Source organism: Enhydra lutris, unplaced genomic scaffold, assembly GCF_002288905.1.
Source record: "Enhydra lutris kenyoni isolate GAN:26980312 unplaced genomic scaffold, ASM228890v2 scaffoldscaffold6, whole genome shotgun sequence".
In the NCBI taxonomy this organism is placed as follows: Eukaryota; Metazoa; Chordata; class Mammalia; order Carnivora; family Mustelidae; genus Enhydra; species Enhydra lutris.
The window spans coordinates 36,588,130-36,611,102 of NW_019154090.1; positions in this window are offsets into that span (position 1 = coordinate 36,588,130).

Genomic DNA, 22,973 nt, shown 5'->3' on the forward strand with positions numbered 1-22,973 from the left:
TCTGTGCCGCCTTCTGGTCCACCCCCAGCACATTCTATCTTTGTTTTAGGCCATGACTCATGACCCACCCCCGCCCCTCAGTCAGCTGTGACTCACAGCTGAAGCCAGATAAACTCAGCCCTGAACGGCAGGAGTGGGAGAGAGCTACAGTGTTTTTTCCCTTTTTTTTTTTTTTTTTTTTTTTTGGCCTAGTGAGAAAAGTTAGGTCAAATGCAGGTGGTGGGAATCTTCTTTGAGGTTTTTTTTTTTATTTTTGTCTTTTTGTGTTTAATTTGGGGGAATTCCTGCACTGGGTGAGGGATTCTTCTGGGTGTTCCCTTTTAAGGTAACTCAGTAACACTATGGCTGAGCTTCTACCATTGGGAATAATCTCTCTTTGATTGCCAGAAGGGTCCTACATATTTTACTGCTCTGTGTATCCTTGTTCTTTGCGATGTGACTTTACAGATACTCCCATAGAGGGTGGGGTGTCTCTCCTCACTTCTCAGATCTGGGTTCGGACACGTGGCTTGCTTTGGCCAACAGAAAGTTGCAGAAGTGATGCTGTGCCAGGGTAGGGTCTGGGCCTCAAGAGACCATATGTTCTTGGGCTCTCTCCTTACTCCTTCGCTTTCTGTGATAAGAAACCCAGGCTAGCTTGTTGGAGGGTGACAACCATGTGCAGCCGAGCCAAGTCAACCAGGAAGAGGTTGTTCTAGAGCAAGCAGCCAGACCCTCGCCCACCTGCCAGCAGACCACAGACAAATGAAGGAGTCCGGCAGAAAGCAGCCAACTTTGGTCCAAAGGAAAGAACTGCTCATCTGATCTATAGCTCCATGAGAAAGACAAAAACAAAAAATTGGTGTTCTAAGCCATTAAGATTTGTAGTTTTGTTGTTGCTGGCAGTAGGTAACTGACATACTACCCTTGTGCATTTTAACTCAACTATACGGACTGACATTTTTACATTAAGGCAACTCCTGTCATATGTGTTTTAGAATATATTTCTGAATACTGAGTCCTCTCAGTTTTCAAAACACTATAGCTTAAAGGCCCTTCCAAGGTTGTAGAAATTTAAGGTTTTAAAGTATGTTACATGAATTCATTAAGAGGAAATTTTATCCCTATCCTGCTGTACACCAGTTTGATTGCCTAGAGGCAATCAGTGCCATTGTATTAGCTTGCTCGAGCTGCAAATTACGAAGTCTCATAGACTGGGTAGCTTCAGCAGCATAAATTCATATTCTCACAATTCTGAAGGCTAGAAATACAAGATCAAGGTGTCAACAGGGAGGGTTTCTTCTAAGTCCTCTCTTCTTGGCCTGCAGATGTAGGTCTTCTCCCTGTGTCTTCACATGGTCTTTCCTGTGTGTGTGTCGGTGTCCTAATCTCCTCTCCTTATAAGGACCCCAGTCATACTGGATTAGGGCCCACTCCATTGACCTCATTTTAATCTAATGACCTCCTTGAAGACCAGTCTCTAAAAACAGTTGCATTCTGAGATACTAAGGGTTAGGATTTCAATTGTGAGTTTGGAGAGACACAATTTAGCCCATAACACCCATTCATGGGCTGCTTGTTGTTATACTCCTATAACACAGCCATGATTATTTAAGCTCTACCTTCCTCAAAATCCTTCTCATTCTGAATTGTATAGAAGGAAAGCTTTCATTGCACTCTGCCTTCACCCCTACAGTTCCACTATTATGTAAATCTAATATTCAAACCTACCTCAAACTTAATTTTCTTTTATCTATCTTTATTTCCAATTATTCATTGCACCATGCCCCACACATACCCGGGACCTCAGTTGACTCTTAATTCCCTAAACACACACAGTTCTATTTCTGTGCCTGGCAACCAGCTCTTTCCTAAGTCTGGAATGGCTTTTCCCTATAGTATTGCTTGTCACAATCCTTTCAAGTTCTATAACCTCCAAAAATTCTTCCAGTTAGTACTCTAATCAGATGGAAACTTTTCCAAGTATTTCCGCCACACACTGTCTCTAATACTGTCTTTCTACATCGTGACTATGCTGGTTGCCCACTCCAGCTGGAGTGACAGATCATTCACTTCTGTATTTCCTACATTGGCCACTCCAGTACTGTTCATAATGTAGGTGCCTGTGATAAGGACTGCTATGGTCACTATTTTCCATATTACCCTCTTCTTCCTGGGCATACAGCCTCCCTTACAGCTAAGGGGAAAAAGGTACATGACTGGATTTTGGCCAGCAGGATATGTGTAGAATGAATGTATGACAGATCTCTTACGTGTAGAAGTTCGAGTCAGTTTCCTGTTTACTCTCAGATGTACCTACTGCCTTTCTTCTCTTCTGGTATGTATTATGGGACACCTTTCCCAAGCCCTTGCCTTCTGGAGCCTAGGTGGTTTCAGCCAATGGGAGAAGACAGCTGAAAGATGGAATAGGGAGGAAAGGGGAAGCCAGGATCAGTATCTCTCTCTCCATGATCTCCCCATTTCCCCCCAACTCTTTCAGCAGTCACATCTTCTCCATGGTTCCTGGTTCATCAAACAAGATCCTACTATGAATTTTGCTCCCACTGGATATTCGGATATTCGAGGTTCCTAGACTCTGGCAAAAAAAAAACTATGTCCACATTGTCCTACCAGCTCTGAAGAAAAAGCAACTTCCTGATGTTGCTCTGTCTGGTCACTTCTCTGCCCCCTGATTGACATTTGTAGAACAGAAACCATAATGCCTGCCTCACAGGGCTATTATGAAAGCAAATAAGCTAAGATATGCAGCATCAATAACTGACCTAGCACATGATAGAAACCAAACTTTGAGTCTCTCCAGCATTTCATAGTCATGCATCCTTCTGGGAGTCCTCTCCTCCTTTAGCCTCTGAAACTCTACCTGGTCTTGTCTTCCTTCTTAGCCCTCTGGCCACTTGTATCTTGTATGCTTTGTTGCCTCTGCATCCTCCCTTTAGTCCTTGTCCTGTAGAGATATCACATGGCTTACCTCACTACATCTCTTTCCTCCACTCCATTTTGAGAGAGCTCCCTCACTTTCATGGCTTCATAGCTGGTCTTTCTTCAGGGAGGGCATTCCATGGGCTTCTGCCTACATCCAATGCATCGGTCATTTCCCTCTCAAGTTTCCATCCCATTTCCCCATTTGGCTTCTGTGCCCTTTCTGCTGGTAGATCTGTTATTGTTCATGGAAGGAGTTTCAAGCAGTAAATGAGAGGACTAGTCTCCAACCCACCACTGAGGCTCTTCATAACTTTAGGCCTTTTTGGGACTTAGATGCTCCTTTAAGAGAAGGCTTTGGAGATAGATTGTTCCTAACTAGTACTTCCTTGTAACTCCCTGCCTCGGTTTTGCATCAAAATTTAATTCAACCCCACCTCCCACTCTGGTGACTTTTACTCACAACTTCCTTATATCTGTCAGTATTATGTCATTAACACTCAAAACTCTAGGACTCAGATGAGAATTAATTACTCTCCCTTCTCTCCCTCTTTCCTGACTGAGGTTGTCAGGGAATTAAGAACTTGGCCATTAAGTCAAATTATTTATGTTCAAATCTTGACTTCTACACTTATTTATTATGTTACATAGAGATATCTTTTTGTTTAGAACTATTTTCACCTACATAAAAAAGGTGAAGTGAGGAAAACAGTGCAATGCCTAACATAGAAGACACACTCAGTAAGTGTGTATCATTATTCATCCATCCATTCATCCAATAAGCATTTAAACAGTGGCTTTTGAAATTTATCTTTACTTTTGAAATTTATCTTTACTTACTTTTTTATTTTTATTTTATATTGAAATTTATCTTTACTTACTTTTTTATTTTTGCTTATTTTATCTCCTGAAAGTTTGGATTCTTTTTTTGAGGGAGGCCTAATTTCTTTAAAGTCACAAAACAGGTATCATTATAAGTCTACACAGAATATATGGGGGAACTTATGCTCCTAGGAATAAAGTATACAGGTGGGGTAACCATGTGTATAATTGTCCAAAGACAGTCCCAGTTCATACCTATCCTTCTAGCTTAAGAATAAATAGCACTCCAATTCTCTCTCTGAGTTTGGATGATAAATTATATGGTTCCCTTATATATGAGTGATCTGTTTGGGTCTTGGGCACTATCATCATCAAAGGGCTCTTAGAATAAAGCCCCAATTGTAAGCAACATTAAGGAAAGAATATTTAAAAATAAATATGATTCCTATCCACTGTGATTTTTACATTTTTTTAAAAATTTTTTGTATAACAGTTAATTCTCACAAGGAATGAATGAAAGCTTAACATTGGAAGAGAGGTTCTTTAGTTTTTGTCTTCAGAGAACTAATGCAGATTAATAGTCATACTTAGTGGAGACTACAATATTTTCTTGATTGTTTTTGTTTATGTTTGCATACCTTAATATTCTATCCAATTAGAATATATAAGCACTTAATTCCAGGCCAGACATGGAACCAAACTATCAACTCACTTCTCTGCGCAGCTGGAGCAGTCCTTGAAATTGCCAAAAGGAATTCTAAGGACTCTGGGGCCATGCTGAAAAGTGACATCAGCCCATTTCCTAGGATTTGTATGCTTCGTCTCCTCAATTAAATAAAATATTGTGGATTTAATGGAGGTGTCCTAAACTCTATGTAACTTGAGGAGCTCAAATATTTTTAATGTAGTAAAGGAATTCAACTTAATGCAAAACAGCAAATTCTTTTCTCCCCATCTATTATGTGATATGTGAAAGAGGTCATAAATATGATTGAAATGGGATCTTTGCCTCTGTTCACATAAAATAGCAACTTTCCTGAACCTCCTTCACTACCCCCAAAATAAGTAAAACTGTGGTGCCCTCCATCGGAAAGAACTATGGGGATTACAGGAGGTTGCCAAACATATTCTCCATTAAAAGACATGTATATCAGTTAACAAAAGCGGGGGGGTTAGATCAATGGGACCACTTAGTGTCAACCTCAACCACTGGCTTTTATTGCTGTGTTGAAATGGAAACCTATGAAACACACATATCCATTCTTTCACTTGCATATGCATAATTAAAATATAGATGTTGAGACTCTTCCCACAGAAGTTCTGCTTTAGGGGATCCAGGTTGGTTCCCAGAAAATCACTTACTCAAATGCTCCAAGGGATTCTGACGGGAATCCATCCAAACCTCTAGCAGGATAAAATCCACACTGCCTCTCAAGATGAAGAGCAGGGAGGTGGCACTCAGAGCACAAGAGGGAGGAGGGATGCCGTCTCCACTCTAGTAGGAGAGAGAGAGAGGGCGTGGACGGTGGATTACAATAATGGTTGCAATTTGCTGGTGCTTCCTTGTACAAGGCACCTTTATAAGGACCATCCTGTACTGACACAGCCTTGCCCATATGATCTGTTCGCTCCAATGGAACAACGCTATTGGTTAATATATATTGCACACGCGCACACACACACACCATGAAAAAGGTGTTCTTATTGTAGGCAACTGGTGCTAGATCCTAGGGAGACTCCGGGAGACAGCAGAGGGCTAGTAAGCCAGGTATTTATTCACTAACTCCCATTAGTTGTGGGTTTAGGGCTGCTTTTGTGTTTACTGGCTTTCCAGGATGTTTGCTGTGGACGTGGGCCATGCCAGCTCTCCTGCTAGCAAAAACCCTTCAGGCCGAGTGTCTCAAGAGTAAAGAACCTTCCACACATACTCGAGCACTAGTGGGATGTGGTCAGGCTACTATTTGGTTTGGGTAATGGGTGGCACCTGCAGAATACCCCACGGAACATGAGGAGAGGGTGGGCCAAGGCCCATTCTCAGAGTCTAATCATCCCCTCACTTCAGTCCCCCCTCTTCTAGTCGCACGTTGGCTGCCGCCCCTTCTGACAAAGTGCACAGCTGGTGTCAGGATGTCCCTTCTCCCTGCAGCTCCCTCTCTGCTTTCCCATAACTGCTCCCTGATTTGGGCCCTCCAGCCCTAGCATATAACAGCTCCAGAATGTTCTAAGCCTTGCGATACTGAGCAGATTCCCACCTGCTTTTCCCAAATCCTGCCTGCAACTTTGTAAAAAGTCCCCTTATTAAACCATCCTCTATAACCGTCAAAATGCACCCTCTGTTTCTTGATATACCTGTCTCACCGATACCTCACAACGACCCAATCATTAAGACGTTCCTTCTTTTCCAGACATAAGAAGCTGAGAGAGAAGCTGCCTGGAACCTCTGGACTAGGAAGAAGGTGAACCAAAACTGGAAGCTGATTTGGCTGACCATGAGCCCACGTCCTAGAACCATGTCTTCGAGCCTTCTTGCTCATTAGGAGCACTACTGCTAACCCTGGGCCCCCAGCCCAACGCCAAGCCCTGCAGCCCGCTTCCCAGACCTCAGCCAGGATCCCAGTGGGCACAAGGGCCAGCTGATGTGGGGGAATGCGGGCTGGCGTCCAGTCAGGCAGGACCAACTGGCCAGGTGACGCCTCGCCAGATGGTCGCCTACCCCAGAAGCCATTATTTAAAACCCCAAAGAGACAAAATGCCTGTGGAATCCTTCAAGAGGGACCAGATGCTACTTAGGGAAAACCTGTCTACACTGCGGCATCAGGCAGCTGATGAACAAAGCAAGGAATGAGGAGCTGCTCTGCCTTATTTTCGGAATAAAATAAATTCCCACCTGCCCCCTTTGCCCCATTTATTGTTACTCATAGGTTAAAATGACCTCCATCCAAAGGTTAATACTAAAAACATACTCTAAGACATAAACTCCCCATATCTACCTTAAAGACTTCCACAGAGAAGTATCTGAAGGGGGAAACTTAACAAGAAGACTCTTCCTGCTTGTTCCAAGGCCTGGGTGTGTATTTTTTTCTATGGCTAGTATTTCTGTTGGCAAAGAGTGAATGCTATTGGAGCGTATCCCCCAGGCCTTAATTAGGGGCAATGGGTTGTGCGGGATGGAGACCTACCAAATGGGGCTCGACGATGGTTTTTTATGCTGTGACCCCGGGGTGCCCGCTGGGATCTGGGAACAGACAGGGTCTGCTGGAGCACCCTCCACCTCCCTTTGTTCCACTCAGCTCCAGCCTACAGCAGCTGATCTGGTTATCATGCTCCTGAAAAGAATTTCTAGGTGGCCACAGAGACCTTAAGGAACCGAGAAACCACGAGGGCTGAAAGCCACGAAGAACAGCACATGGGCTGTTGAGCGCTAATCCCACCCGTAATGAGAGGGTCCCTTTCAACCCTGTGGTGCCCATAGAAATCCGAACTAAGGCAGAGAGGAGCCACCAGAGTTCTGAAGACCACTGTCTACTAAATGCACTGGCATCACCAAAATTCTCTTATTTCATGGGACTCACCATTCTGAAAACAAAGTCAGAAGAAGGCTATCTCAAGAGCAGATTTAGGGCACGATCTGACCACATTTAAGATTTAATGAACCTCACGTTCATTTTCACAACTCCCCCTCACCCACCACTCCATTCTTAAAACCCTTTGCATTTTAATGGAAATTTAATCTACATGGGTGTGATCTGTTTACCTTAGACTCATCAAAATGCTATTTTGAGAGAAGAATTTCATATCCAACAAGATTTATGTAACTTTCTCTTGGGCTGTATTTTTCTAGAAATACAAACTGATGTTTGGGTCCTCAGTTAACAGGTCTGCCTGTTCTGAGACTTGACCTGACTTCCGCTACGGCAACTATCCCCTTCATCCTTCTCCTTTCCACATTCCCTAAGCGCATCCCTGGCATCTCAAGGTCTGCATTGCAATAAAGATGATGTGAGCTCTGTTGCCTGACTATAGCTCATGTAGGTGCCCAGGAACATGCCACCATGTTCTGTGATGTCACCTTCTGTTTTAATGTATCAGATACTGCTGTTGGCTGAGGGTAGGAAAATGAGTATCTCTGGTCACAAAGCTGCTAACCATGTTTAGTTATTGGCTAAAATATTACATAAACTTTAAAAAAAAAAAAAGAAAATCACAGCTAACTCTTGAAAGTGACATGAACCGATTGCTGTTCTAATTTTACTTAAATACACAAGTTGCCATTAAATTATTAGGAAGAGGAAGATAATGCCATGAATCTATATAACAGTTTTGACTTTTTTCAAATCTGTTTGATTCGGATTCTCCTAATAACACTGTGAGATCGATAAAGGCAGATTTTCTTAGTTCTCTTGTACAGATGAGAACACCCAGGCCAGACTTCTCACAACCAAATAAAAGAGGACCAGAACCTAGGTCTTTAATATCTTATGTGTGCTTGTTTCATTAATCCAGATCACAGGCAGGGGTGTAGGGCTTTAACTTCAGGACCTGGTTGTCTGAGTTCCAGTAAGATATCTGTTCACATCTGGTTCTGCTGTTAAGGAGAGGGAGTATTCTAAACACCAGTTGCCTTGGGTAAAATTCCTCCTTGCCGTGGGATCTCAGTGAGTAAAAATATGAAGGTGAAATTCCACTAATGACCCAGCAGGGTCTTCCCCATAGACTGTCACAAACCCCTTTGGAGGCCGGGAATAAGAAGGGAAGATGTAAATTACTTTCTCCCTAGAAGGCTGGAACATCCGCTTGAATTAATCTCTTAGGTGAGGAGAAATTACGGGACAAGGGCCTAACGGAGCATGTCTTTGGCCCCCAAAGATGGAAATATAAATCTGGAATTTGGAAGGACACTGGATAGAAGAATTGTAATTTTAATTCAAGTTTCTCAACTTGAAGCAGATGTACAATGTCACTAGCTAGCAAATGGTCAGGCTGTTGTTCAGAGCCAATTTCGAACATCTATTAAACGTTTCACTCTGATTGAGAACAAACCGGCTTTTTAACAGGATATAACCCTGAATTAGAAGCAGCACATAAGTAGCCAATTTGCATCCTCCCCGTAGCTCTACGCCAGAAGAAATTCTGAATAAGATACACTGACCGCATATGACTCCCCCCAAAGGTCCTACTGAATGACAGAAGATTTGCACACATTTAAATTACATTTCACACAATCGATAAAATGACAGAGCATTAAGGGGATTAGCCTAATTAAATGAGGTTGTGAGAAGGCCTCCAAGAGATCCAAGTCCCAGATATCTTCCAAGTAGGATCAGAGGGAAGGCGTCCAGATCTCTTGCCTCTTTCCCCTGCTCTGAGGGCTCCCAGTACCCACAGCCACATACACGCTGTGTATGCAGTGACATCTAGTGACAAAGAAAATAAAACCAGCTCTAGGGGCACTGTCTTCACCTGAGTGCCCCACAAACACCACCCCGTCCTCATGACCCTAGATTTGTGTACAGTAACCTGCACTACATCACAAATACATTCAATTCTGCACCAAATATGTTTGCAGAGGGGGGAATCAAAGGAAGTTACCAACAAGGTGGGGCAAAATGCTCTGTCATCAGAGCCCAAACAGACATTTCTTTCTTTTTTTTTTTAATTAACATATAATGTATTTTGCCCCAGGGGTACAGGTCTGTGAATCATCAGTCTTACACAATTCACAACACTCACCATAGCACATACCCTCCCCAATGTCCATAACCCAACCACCCTCTCCCTACCTACCACCCCCAGCAACCCTCAGTTTGTTTCCTGAGATTAAGAGTCTCTTATGGTTTCCAAACAGGCATTTCTTTCTGTCTGCCCACAGAGTGAAAACTGGTGTTCATGCTGCTGACCTACAGTAGGGGATGTTCTAAAGGACTACTGGCATCCTCCAAAGGAAGAATACATTATGATTCATTGAATATGTTGTCTGGTATGTTCAAAAGGTCAGAAAAATATGTATATATACTATTTACACAGGCAAGACCTGTGCAATTAACCTTAACCTATCAAAATCCATTTTGGATTAACTGGGTTAGACCAGAAAAAAATATTTCTTCTTTCATTTTGTCTGACTGGATTTTGAGCACAATTAATGGAATGCATATTATATACAGAATTGTAATTATATCTATATAATCATAACTTTCTCTGTATAATAAGGAGTTGGGGTCTTGTCTTGGTAGAGCTATAAGAAAATTAAATCCAGTGATGTCTCCTGGCTTCCCTCAGCCACACAGTGGCTGGTGACTTCTGTCCTGACCGGGCCCAGGGTGTCTCAGCCCCAGGCACTCTACCTATTCAGAGGCAATGAGGGAACAGACACCCTGTTGCTTTACAGATTCCTGGGACTTGCCCTGGGGCCCTGGAGTTTGAATTTCCAACAAACACCAGGTGATTCTTATGCAATTATTCCCCAGTCCACACTTGCCTTATATACCCTTGTGAAGAAGGGGAAATGCTACTGGAGACAGGAAGAGGGTTCAAACTCTGTAAAGATAATTTACAGTCGCACAAGTTGCCCGGGACTGAGTCCATAAATGTATAATATCGTGAACCAGACTGTCCACTTTCTGCTACAACCTTTAAAAAAATTAACTGTGTAATTGCCAGAACATTCTCAGGTGAGTTGCCAAAAGGTTCAAAGGATAAAACTGGTCTCATTTCTTTCCTTTCTTTGCTCTTTCTAATTTTGTTGTTGTTGCTATAATTGCCATTTATATCCTTGGAACTCTATTTCTTTGTCTCTATGGAACAGTAATAAACTCTATAAGCAAATAAACTCTTTAAAAAATTAGATCTAAAATTATATTTTAAAAGTACTAGTCCTACCATGGCTGGGACCTGATGAAGGAGGTTTCCCTGAATTATTGATTGTGATTAAATGCTTGCAAATAAAATAATCACTGATATAGCAAAGGAAATGGCTATTAAATGGATATCCATAGTAAATTTTTCATAGTCAACTTTCTTTTTTTTTTTTTTTTTTTTTTTTTGAGAGAGAGAGAGAGCATGCATGCTTGAGGTGGGGGGAGGAGTAGAGGGAGAGAGGGAAAGAATCCCAAGCAAGCTTTACCCCCAGTGTGGAGCCCGAAGCAGGATGTCATCTCACAACCCTGAGATCATGACCTGAGTGGAAATCAAGAGTTGGATGCTCAACCGACTGAGCCTCTCAGGTGCTCCCCATAGTCAACTTTTTTTTTTTTTTTAAGATTTCATTTATTTGAGAGAGAGAGAGAGAGCATGAAAGGGGCAAGGGGCAGAGGGAGAAGCCAGCTCCCTGATGAGCAGAGGGCCTGATGTGGGACTTGATCCTGGGACTCCAGGATCATGACCTGAGCCGAAGGCAATCGCTTAAGCAACTGAGCCACCCAGGTGCCCCCCATAGTCAACTTTTATAAAGAGAATAATCAACCAGTTTTTTAGAGATAAAATGGGATATATATATATATATATATATATATATATATGTATATATACATATATATATCAGTTTTTTTTAAACTGGCACATCATGTACATGCTGATAATAAAAGCTAATTTTTCTCTTGGTTTTAGACATCATTTACACCCTTAGACTTTAGATTCTGGTGCTTATTTTTATTGTTTTGATTTAGATTTGTTTTTAAGATTTTTTGTCTCATTTATATTGGTCTTCAATGTTCTCTCAAGTTCTGAATATTCAGTAACTTTGCCAGTTGATTTTTTCACATATAATTCTATTATCTGAAGGACCTAGGAAAAGCTCTTTGAGTTTGATTTTCTCCTGGATGTCAATTTGATCTTGGGTCTCCTAGATTTGATTTGATCTTGGGTCCCAGCCTCAGGTATCTGGGACCTGCTTCGGCACCAAAGGGAATGGGGGTTATTGGGCGGAAGTAAGGAGTGCCAAAGTGGAGAATGATATTTTATGGGGGGGAGCGGGGTAAGAAGTTTTTCCACTTTAAGCAAGTTTGCAAAATGATAATTTAGAGATTTCCTGGGAGAATGTTTCCCTCTCCATTCTCCATTACTTTTTCCCTTCATTAACTCATAATTTAATTTTGTTCCAGAACCAGTTAATTGTTTAGACTTCACAGATCCATACAATGTGAAAATCCAGAAACTGTGGGCAGATACTGGAAAAACTGAACCCATTATTGAGGACAGCATTTCTGCACTCAACTGAAATGCTTGCTTGTTCCATTCTGCAGATTTTCTCTTGCTCACATTAGTTTTTTTTTTTTTTCTTCATTTTAAAAACAAGTACTTAGATGATAGCAGGCCATTCACTTCACTCCTTTTCTTTATCCCTCTAACAGGGAAGTGTTTCTTAAAGATTAATTACATCATAGAACTTGTCGCCTCAAAAACTCTTACTAGATTCTCAGTCAGGAAGGTGAGGCTTGCTCAGATCAGCGTAGTTAGCACTGCAATTTGCTCTCACCCATGACACAACACTCCTAATACTTCTTATTCTGCTCTTGTTTGCTTTCATACCACTTTATCACTTTGTAACATACTATTACATACCCATCCATCCAGCCATCCATCCAGCCAGCCAGCCAGCCATCTCTCCACCCATTTCCTTATTATTGCTGGAGCCTGAGTTGGGGTGGCCTGAATAACTGCAGATGTGTTTTGATGGCTTCTTTGGGGCCATGTCTTGAGTCTTAGTTCTGACTGTCAACCAGGTTCCTCCTTTCTCCTCTACATGGTGACTTCTGGGGATAGAATGTTCAAGAAGGCTGCCTTGGTCACATCTCTGACACTTCAACCGGCTGCCTGAACGAGGAAGGCTGGTTGGGTATCTCTCTTTTCATGTTACTTCTCCATGTGGCTAGCTGGGTTTCCAGCCTCAGAGTAGTCATCATCCTTACCTGTTGTTAACTGTCAGGGGCTGAGGGAATGCAGAATAGGAGTAACTGCTTATTGGGCAGGATGTTTCTTATTGGGATGATGACAGTGTTTTGGAAATAGATAGAAGCAGTGATTGTACAACACTGTGAATGCACTAAATACTACTGAATTAATCACTTATAAAAGATTAATTTTATGTTATGTGAATTTCACCACAATAAAATACCAAAATAAAGTCAGTCACGAGTTTTCCCAGACTGAAGGAAAGAGGACTACACAGGATATGAATACGGGGAAGTAGGGTTCTTTCGGACCTGGGTGGCTCAATGGGTTAAGCCTCTGTCTTCAACCCAGGTCATGATCTCAGGTTCCTGGGATTGAGCCCTGCATCAGGCTCTCGGCTCAGTGGGGAGTCTGCTCCCCCTTCTCTCTCTTCCTGCCTCTCTGCCTACTTGTGATCTCTCTCTCTCTGTCAAATAAATAAAATCTTTTAAAAAAAAAATGGTTGTAGTTTAGTACACAGAGCATGGTTTTATAGTCAGAGAAGCCCCACCCACAAAATTTATAGTAATTCCTATATGCCAGACATTGTTTGAAGGTTTCAGAGTAATATTATAAGGAAGTTATTGTTTATAGATGAGGAAACTAAGGCACAGAGAAGCTAAGAAATTTGCCTATGGTTGCATAAGTAGAAGTCACGGTGGATTCAAGCCTAGGCAGGGTGATTCCATAGTCGGTGCTCTTAACCAGTTTCCTATCATCCCTCCTTTAAGGTGTAACTGAAACTCCCTAACTCAACCTTAATTTCTTCATCAGCAAAAACGGATAATGACACCTTCCTCTAAGGGTTGGTTCAAATTTTAAATGAGACTGTATATTGGAAATGTTTTGTAAACTTCAAAATAATATATAATTCTTGGTTTAATGCCTCACTGTGTTTCTTCCATTTGTTCATCCAAGCATATTAATTGAACACTTTCAGTGCAATTGATGAACTAAGACTGAATTCTTGCTTTAAAAAAAGCATGCTATTTACTCAAGAGACAGATAATTGAACAACTAATACAACAGAGTGATAAACTTTCTATAGTAGGAAGGTGGTAGAAAGGTTTTGGGTCTTGAGCTCTAGTCTATTATTGAACCTAGAGTTGAGAATTTCAGAGTGCCTCCTGCTACTTGGCTATAGAGTAGGGAAGCCTCTATGACAAAAACTGTGGTTATAACTTATGTAACTAGTGCCACAAAGGATCCATTAACGGAAGTGCTATCCCCAAACCACTGAGGTTCCAGCTCTGCTGAAATTGGCCACTGGCACTATTGATCCTGAAATTGGTGGAGAGCAATAAGCAACAAGTCCTTGGGCAGAAAGAGGTATCATCTTGAATTGGCATCTTTGGCATTCTTGTTATTTTTCAAAATATGAATGTTTTCTTTAATATCTTTTGTATCTGGGATATGACAGAAGCTGGTTCATACAAAAATTGAGAGCATTATAACATTTCTTAAGTATCTTTGATTCAGTGAAAATCATAAACTTCAAATTACCTTTGAACTTTTAATATTCTTTCAATCTTTTTTAGAAGAAGGAAAGGTAAAAAGTTTTTGAATTATGTCACCCTAACATTTTATAAGTTTCTATTACTAAAAGGGCAAACATAGGCACCTTATTTTTTTAGAATAAGGGATACTCTTCAGAAGGGGGCATAGGGCCTAATATAAATTATGGATAAATGTATGATCTTTCAGGACAGAACTTGAAACCTTATTCAAATACTTGATAATATCCTTCCCTGTTGGAGGTCAGGGGAAGGTAAGATCTTAATCAGGCCTTTATTGTACAACAAACACATAACTTCCTCAGAATGCATGCTTCCATTTGCATTTGAGGTTTACATAGAACAAGGTATGCATTTTATGATATTTCCTTTGAAAAAGAAAAAAAAAAAAAAAAAAAAAAGAAAAGCAACTTGGCATTTCACTTCCTGTTGATTGTTTTATCAATATTTAATGGTTTGTAGGAAGAGCCAGAGGGAGGCTTCAGGTGTTTCCCTCAAACCCATCTGAATCATGGGGATCAACAGCACCATGCAGAACCAAGATAGAAAATGAATTAAAATTAAAAAGGATGAGATTATATATAAGTCCTCCAACATATAAAATACATGAATAGGCTAGGTAAAATTTCTGAAGCTAAACCTGTGTTATAGGCCTATGAAGACAGCTGGTAGCGGTCATTTCCTGCTCCTGATGACCCTTTTTCCACTGAGATTGTATAAATGAAGGAAGGAGTCTGCAAGTCTAAGAAATCCTTATGAAGGGGGAAAAAAACAGAACTAAGTTATGGTATAATTTCTAGGTCACTGAGAGTTTTAGAAACCAAAGATTATTTAAATCTAATATTAATTTTTATCATATATCATAAGTTGATAAAGGCAGATCATTTTTATTCCTACTTTAATGTTCTAGGAGCATTTTCAGCAACATTAAGATATATAAATATGTATCAATGAGGATAGTATTGGAAAAATTCCTATATGTTTTTATAGTTAAAATAATAAAATTGTACTTAAAGTTATTTAGCCATAGATGACTGGTTAATTAGTGATTTCTCTTTGGTTTCTTATTACCTGATATGGCCATTCTTTTGATGGGCAAGGAAATCTGTGAACTAACTTTGAAATTAGAAAATTGCTAAGATACAACAATACCAAATGAGTAGTCAAAGACCAAATGATTATCCCCAAACTCAAACTATTCTGGGGGTTTAGAGTCTCTACTTTTCTACTATGCACATGACAAATAATGTTTACTGAAGTAACTCTGATCTATTCTATGTTTTTAAAAATACATTATTGCTCTGAGATAAAATATCTTGCTGATAGGTTTCCTACGTGCTGCTCACAAACTAGTACACTTTTCTAAACAACATATTAAACAGTAAACATTCTGGAGTTCTGAAACACATCATTTGATAGAATTGCTAGAATATTTGACTTCTACCGAATATTTTTAACTTAATCTCTTAAAAGAAAAATATTTCCACTTTCTACAGAAGAACAAATGTGATTGTACTTTTATTTCATTGACAGCATTTAGCTTGAGTAAAATGGATATTATACTCTATCAACCATTACATGAAAAGAAGGGAATATAAGTCTTCCTGTCATAATAAAGAAAAATTACATATAAAGAGAACAACTGAATTTGAGGAGTATGAAAAACATAAAAAATGATGGCAATACTGAATTGCTGAGAAAAGTATTTTCATATTTGTAGGATAGTTGGCTACTGATCTGAGCTTTTGAGAGTAGATGCTACTTAGAAGCCACAATCACACTGTTAAGAATGTTTAGGTGGCTGCCTTCAAAGATTGTGAAGATCAGTGTGAAATGACTGGTTTTAAAAATTCTGTGCATTGGTCAACCCAATAGGAATTCAGCCAAAATCATATTCCCAAGTCTTTTTTAGAAATAATTAAGGCAGAAGATGGGTAACATTTATCCTTGCCCCATTATTCAAGAAAAAGCAGGTAAAAGGAATAGCAAGAGCAGTCTTGAAAATAGAGGAAGATGTAAGTCACCTTTGGAAGGGGTGTGTGGGAATGGGGAGTCATGGCAGAGCAGCGAGTACTCTACAGTCTCAGCAGAGAGTGGAGGACTTCACAAAGCAGTTCAGAGATGTCATCTTGTTACTGTGCCTCAGTGGAGTTTCTCTGATTTTCAATGTAATGGTAACCACATGCTTGAAGAGTACCTGGACAAAACTTTAGGGAATATGTGTGTTTAGAATATTGTATAGATATATACAGAGAAACATCTCTACTGCAATGTTTTCCACATTTGTAGATCTTACAATGGGGAATTAAACTGAATCAGAAGCAAGCAACTTTCACTACTTTAATGCTGCCATAAACGAAGATGGCACTGAAGTATCACACAGATGGAAAATAGAGATGGGACACTTGTACCTACATTTCTTATATACAATAAGGAGTGAAAAAACAAAAAGGGAGAGACTGCACAGAAATTTCTATTATATATGAATCTACATAAACCATTGTTTCATTCAAATTCTTTCTTTTTTTTTTAAAGATTTTATTTATTTATTTGACAGAGAGAGAGAGAGATCACAAGTAGGCAGAGAGGCAGGCAGAAAGAGAGAGAGGGAAGCAGGCTCCCCGCTGAGCAGAGAGCCTGACGTGGGGCTCGATCCCAGGACCCTGAGATCATGACCCGAGCTGAAGCTAGAGGCTTTAACCCACTGAGCCACCCAGGTGCCCCTCATTCAAATTATTTCTTATAGCATTTTAAACACTTTCTATCAATTTTCCTAGAAGTTCAAAACTCACTTACTTGATTAAGCCTTTCTGTGTTAATTCAAAGTTCATGATACCCTTTCTTGCATCTCTAATGTCTAATTTAATGCAATTATAAATATAGAGTAACAAGACTAATTATATGAACAGATGTACCTATGTGATGATTTTTCCCTTCCTATCTGGTATCTTAAGAGGTCTTCCCAGTGGTTTTGCTATGCACTGAAACATTCATCAAAGACTTGAGAGATTCCAATAGTATACTTAACTCATGTATTTGAATATCTGTAATGGTAGAAACTAAAACAGATTTGATATTTAGTTAACAACTCAAATCCATTCAAAGACAAATCTAATTCATAAAATAAATAACTACAGTGTATAATGTAATTGAATTTATAAATAAAGGTAACTGATTCTTAGGACACCATGGAAGCCTTACTATAGCCATCTAATTCTGCTTTCCTCAAAAACCCTACAGAAAGTATAAAAACTAATTTAACATAAAAGACATACCCATAAAAATGAGGAGAACAACAAAAGAGACAGGAGCTATACAATTTTGGGAAGTAACTAACTTAGGAGATCCAAGAAAGCTAAATTCTTTGCTGTCCAGTAAAATAGAGAATCAAAATGATATAGTCCTTGTGGTCATAAAAAGGTCAGAAACTGCAACTTTAGATGTCTCTGAGCCTGGTGTGAAGAGGACGTTGGCAAAATATAAAGAAGTGATGAGAGCTTTTAAAAGCATTTATTAGATTTCGCCCCACTTCTTCCACTGCAGTGGAAGTTAGGTAGGTATGCAAAAGCAGAGTTGAAGAAATGAGTAGCATACTGGAAATACAGAGGAATGATCAGATTTTATTCAAGGATGCTTCTGGAAGTCATTAGGTCAGCTGAACAATTAAACCCATAAGTTTCAACTAAAGCTATAGCTTCCCACCCATTAGTTTATTTATAGTCCTTCACTCTAAATGTAATTTATGAATCAGGAGTGATTTGTATCAAAACAAGATTGATTCAGATGAGAACTGACATTTCACTTTTATCAGATTTCCAAATGAACAGAAATAAAAAGTTAGCCAAGGTCAATTTGGCCCAAAAAGGGAGAAAATTTATTCTGTAGTGGCGATCTATCTATCGGACCACTACACGAAATATTTGACTTGGGAAAAATTACTTTGGGACAAAAACAAACAAACAAACAAAAAAACCCAAGCTAGTTGGACAGAGTGCCTTGACATTTTAGTTAGGTATAAAATTTTATCTAAAGAAAGAAATAAGATAAAATTACAGAGACAATAAAGTTTTAACCCCTTTTTTTAGACTTGTCCGTATTTTAGAATATATATCCAAAGTATTCTGTCTCAGTAAGATGTTTGAAGGAGTTTCACATGTTAAACTTACAAAGAATGTTCATGAGGAGCTTGGGAAGATAGAAGAGTAGGAGGATCCTGAGCTTACCCCATCCTACATTTACAACTAGATATCAACTATGTCCAAGTCAATAAACCAGACAGTGATGTAAACACTGGCAGAACAAACTCAACAACTCAATAAAGAAGCTGCACCTGAAAGGTTAGGAAGTTCAGAAAGGTGGAGAGAGGCAGCCTACAGGAAGGAGGGAGCTGCATGCACAGAGGTGGCAGAGAAATGGGCCCTCATACCAGGGAGCTCATCCAGGGAAGACAAATCCCCATAATGTTTGGTTTTAAAACCAGAGGAGCTGAATTCTGTGAGTTTATAAAACCAGTGGGACTTAGAGCCTGGAGCTTCAAAAGTCAGCTGGCTCAGCACAGGGTAAGCAGGGAAGACTAGTGATACCTGGGTCACTGCCCTTAAAGAGACAGCAGCTGGCATGGACAGGTAATATAAAAATGTGGCTTATAGAATGCCAGGGCAAACAGGAGACAGATCTGTTCATACTATTTTCAGAGCATGGTGGGGGACTTCTCCAAAAAAGATGGAACTGGCAGGGGCCATTTTCCTTCCACAACACCCAGTTTAAACACAGGGCCATCTGTAGGAGGTGAGGCTACACAGACACTTTGAACCTAACCTTCAAGCAATACACCAGGCCTAGGTGTTCTTCTGAAGACTCACCCACTCCAAGCCTGCTAGCCTTGGCTCTGGGCCCAGGGAAAATTCTGTTAAAGCCATATGTGCACCCTACCTAGCCGCCAGGTGCATAGCTGCTATGCAACACCCATCCACAAACATCAGCCACCAAGCACTTCTGGCTAGCAGTTCCCAGCGGCCACAGTCTTCAGGAGATCCCATATAGGACCAAAGGCCTGTTTATTTAGAGGCAGAAATTTTGCTAACACCACCACCCCACCCCTAAGCTCTCTGGAAGGTATGCCCCCTCACAGCTGACCTGCCTGGGTCCTGCTAACACCACAGAGAGCAAGCACATCCCATACCAGGCAGAGAGTCAGTGTAGACAACTACACTCAAAGGAAAAGTAACTCAGACACAAGATCAGGGGATAAGGAAATAACAAAGGATACCCTACTGAAGTACTAGGTTCTGGTGAACAGAGGACACAGCACTACAGGGCACTCCAGGACCAGTTCTTCATAATGTCACTGATTTCAAGAGCAGGAGACATAGCTGACTTTCCAAACATAAGAAACAGACACAGAGAGGCAAAAACAAACAAACAAACAAACAAATGTATTCCAAATCAAAGAACAGGACAAGGCCATGGCCAGAAATCTAAGTGAAACAGATATAAGTAACATGCCTGATAGGGAATTTAAAGCAATGATCATAAGGCTACTCACTGAACTTGAAAATGGGGTAGAAGGCATGAATGAGACCCTTAACACAGAGAGAAGGAATGACACAGCAGAGATAAAGAGCTCAATAAATGAAATGAGAAGCACACTCAATGGACATGAACAGTAGGGTGGAAGAAGCAAAAGAACCAAAAATGACCTAGAATGACAAAGTAATGAAAAGAGAATGACAAAGTAATGAAAAGTAATCAAGCTGAACAAAAGAGAAAAATGAATTACACCAAAGAGAAGAGACTTAGGGAACTCAGTGACTCCATCAAATGTAATAACATCAATATTGCAAAAGTCCCAGAAGGAGAGAGAGAAAAGGTGGCAGAAAATTTAACTGAAGAAATAATGGTTGAAAATATCTCCAGTCTAGGGAAGAAAACAGATATCCAGATCCAGGATGCACAGAGAATTCCCATCAAAATCAATAGATTTTAACTAAATTGGCCAAATATAGTGATAAAGAAAAAAATTTAAAATGGCAAGACAGAAGAAGACAGTAATTTACAAAAGAAAACCCATAAGACCATTGGGGGATTTTACAGCAGAAACTTTCTAAACCAGAAGGGAGTGGCATGATATATTTGAAGTGCTGATTGGGGGAAATCTGCAGGCAAGTATACTCTATACAGCAGGCTATCATTCAGAATGGAGGAGAGATAAAGAGCTTCCCAGATGAACAAAAACTAAAGCTGCTCATGACCACTTCACCAGCTCTGCAAGAAATATTAAAGGGGAGTTTTTTAGTGGAAAGGAGAGACCAGAAGTGACAGTATAAAGACAGAAAACACAAAAGCAGTAAAAATGAATATTTCTGTAAACAATTGGTCATGGAACTCACAAAACAAAAGGATGTAAAATATGAAAACATATAGCTAAACTGTGGGGAGAAGAGGAGTAAAGAAAGAGTCCAAACTTAAACTACCATCAACTTAATACAGACTGCTATATGCAGAAGTCATATACAAACCTAATGGTAACCATGTATCAAAAAAATCACAATAAATATGCAAAGAATAAAAAAAAAGAAATCCAATATATCATTAAGGAAAATCAACAAAACATGAGAGAGAAACAAGAAAGGATCAGAGAAAATCTTTAGAAACAACCACAAAACAAATAATACAATGATAATAAATATGTATCAATAATTACCTTGAATATAAATAGAATAAACAGTCAAAACACAGAGTGACAGAATTGATAAAACAAAGCAAAACAAAACATTGCATTGCCTACAAGAGACTCATGACCTAAAGATATCTGCAGGTTGAAAATGAGAGGGTGGAGAACTATCTGTCATTCAGATGGACATCAAAAGAAAGCCAGAGTAACAAGTCTTATATTGGAGAAAATAGACTTTAACACAAAGACTGTTACAAGAGACAAAAAAGGACACTATATAATACAAAGGACAAACTAACAAGAGGATCTAATTATTGTAAATATTTATGGACCCCACATGGGAGCACCCAAATACATAAAACATATCATACAGATTTAAAAAGTATTGAACAATGGCATAGAAATGAACCAACTACTGATATATGCCACAACAAGGTCACATCTAAAAATCCATGAGGAGTGAAAAGGTTCACGTAAGAGTTTATGCAGAATTTTTCTCTTTATAGTAAGTTCTCGAAGAGGAAAGTGGTGGTTGCTATGACCCATGGTGACAGTGGTTTTTGGCAGGGGTGGGGAAGGTGAACCAAATGGAAAAGGACAGGAGGAAAGCTTTGGAAGGTAATGAAAGTGTTTCATATCTTTACTGAGTGGTGGTCACATTTGTCCTCAATCTTAAAATCCGTACATTTATAACTATATGTGGTTATCCTCCACAAACTTTATTTCAAACAAACAAAAATTATAGTGATGATGATAAAAAAAATAATAGCCTTAAAGTACTCCTTGGGACGCCTGGGTGGCTCAGTTGGTTGGACGACTGCCTTCGGCTCAGGTCATGATCCTGGAGTCCCGGGATTGAGTCCCGCATCGGGCTCCCGGCTACGCGGGGAGTCTGCTTCTCTCTCTGACCTTCTCCTCGCTCATGCTCTCTCTCACTGTCTCTCTCTCAAATAAATAAATAAAATCTTTAAAAAAAAAAAAAAAAAGTACTCCCAGATATCCTCTGTGGCAGGTAAAGGAGTGCTGAATTAAAAAAAAAAAAAAATCTTAACCAGCGATAACTTTTTTTGTAATGGGCGCAGAGCAAACCTGTTTTGTAGGGCAGGTTGCACGTACCTGTATCAACCCTGTATGCTTGATTATAAAAAGTACAGTCACATCACTTTGCAGTTACATCCCATGAGCTCTTTCCACATTTGATCTATCAACTGTATTTAGCGCCATGTCAATCTGTACAACTTCTCTTTTCTATTTCTGGGCCAATGACTGCTCCTGGAATACCTCTTCCATCTCCCTACCCTGACCCAAAATAGCATTCACTGTGAAGACACTGGTGTCATTCTGAGGACACATTTTTCTCAGATTATAATTAACTGCTTTCCACTTGTGGCCTTGACCTATCACGCAATGATAAGCCTCAGTTTTGTTTTGTTTATTGATTATCCACACTTCACCCCTTACTCTACAGACCTGCATAGGTCTCATGCTATGTTTTCTTTCGTACAGTCCCTGCAACTCACCAGCCTTGCACCCAGATAAACACTTCTCTAGTGAGACAGAATGTCACCTTCCCTCAACTGTCACATACTTTGTACTTGATAAGAATTTGTTCCCAACTCCAACACAAATAGTCCAATGAGGGGGCTCTGATGAGGCAACAGATCTCACGCTCTCCCTGAAGTGTGGGAATAGTGAGGGGATGGACAGCTGGCTGGGAACAGCTTTCAAAATAATCCTCCTAGGAGGTAATGCCATGAGCCATTCTGAGGTTCCTATCAGCCATCAACACAGCCTTTAATGTTATCAATGGCCTTAACATACTCTGAAGGTTTTTTAAAACATATATTTATTTTAAAAAATATTTCAAGGGGCACCTGGGTGGCTCAGTCGTTAAGCGTCTGCCTTCGGCTCAGGTCATGATCCCAGGATTCTGGGATCGAGCCCCGCATCAGGCTCCCGGTTTGGTGGGAAGCCTGCTTCTCCCTCTCTCACTCCCCCTGCCTGTGTTCCCTCTCTCGCTGTGTCTCTCTGTCAAATAAATAAATATTTAAAAAAATATATATTTCAAGCATACACAAAATTAGACAGGGTAGTACAATGAAGTTTCATATATCTATTAT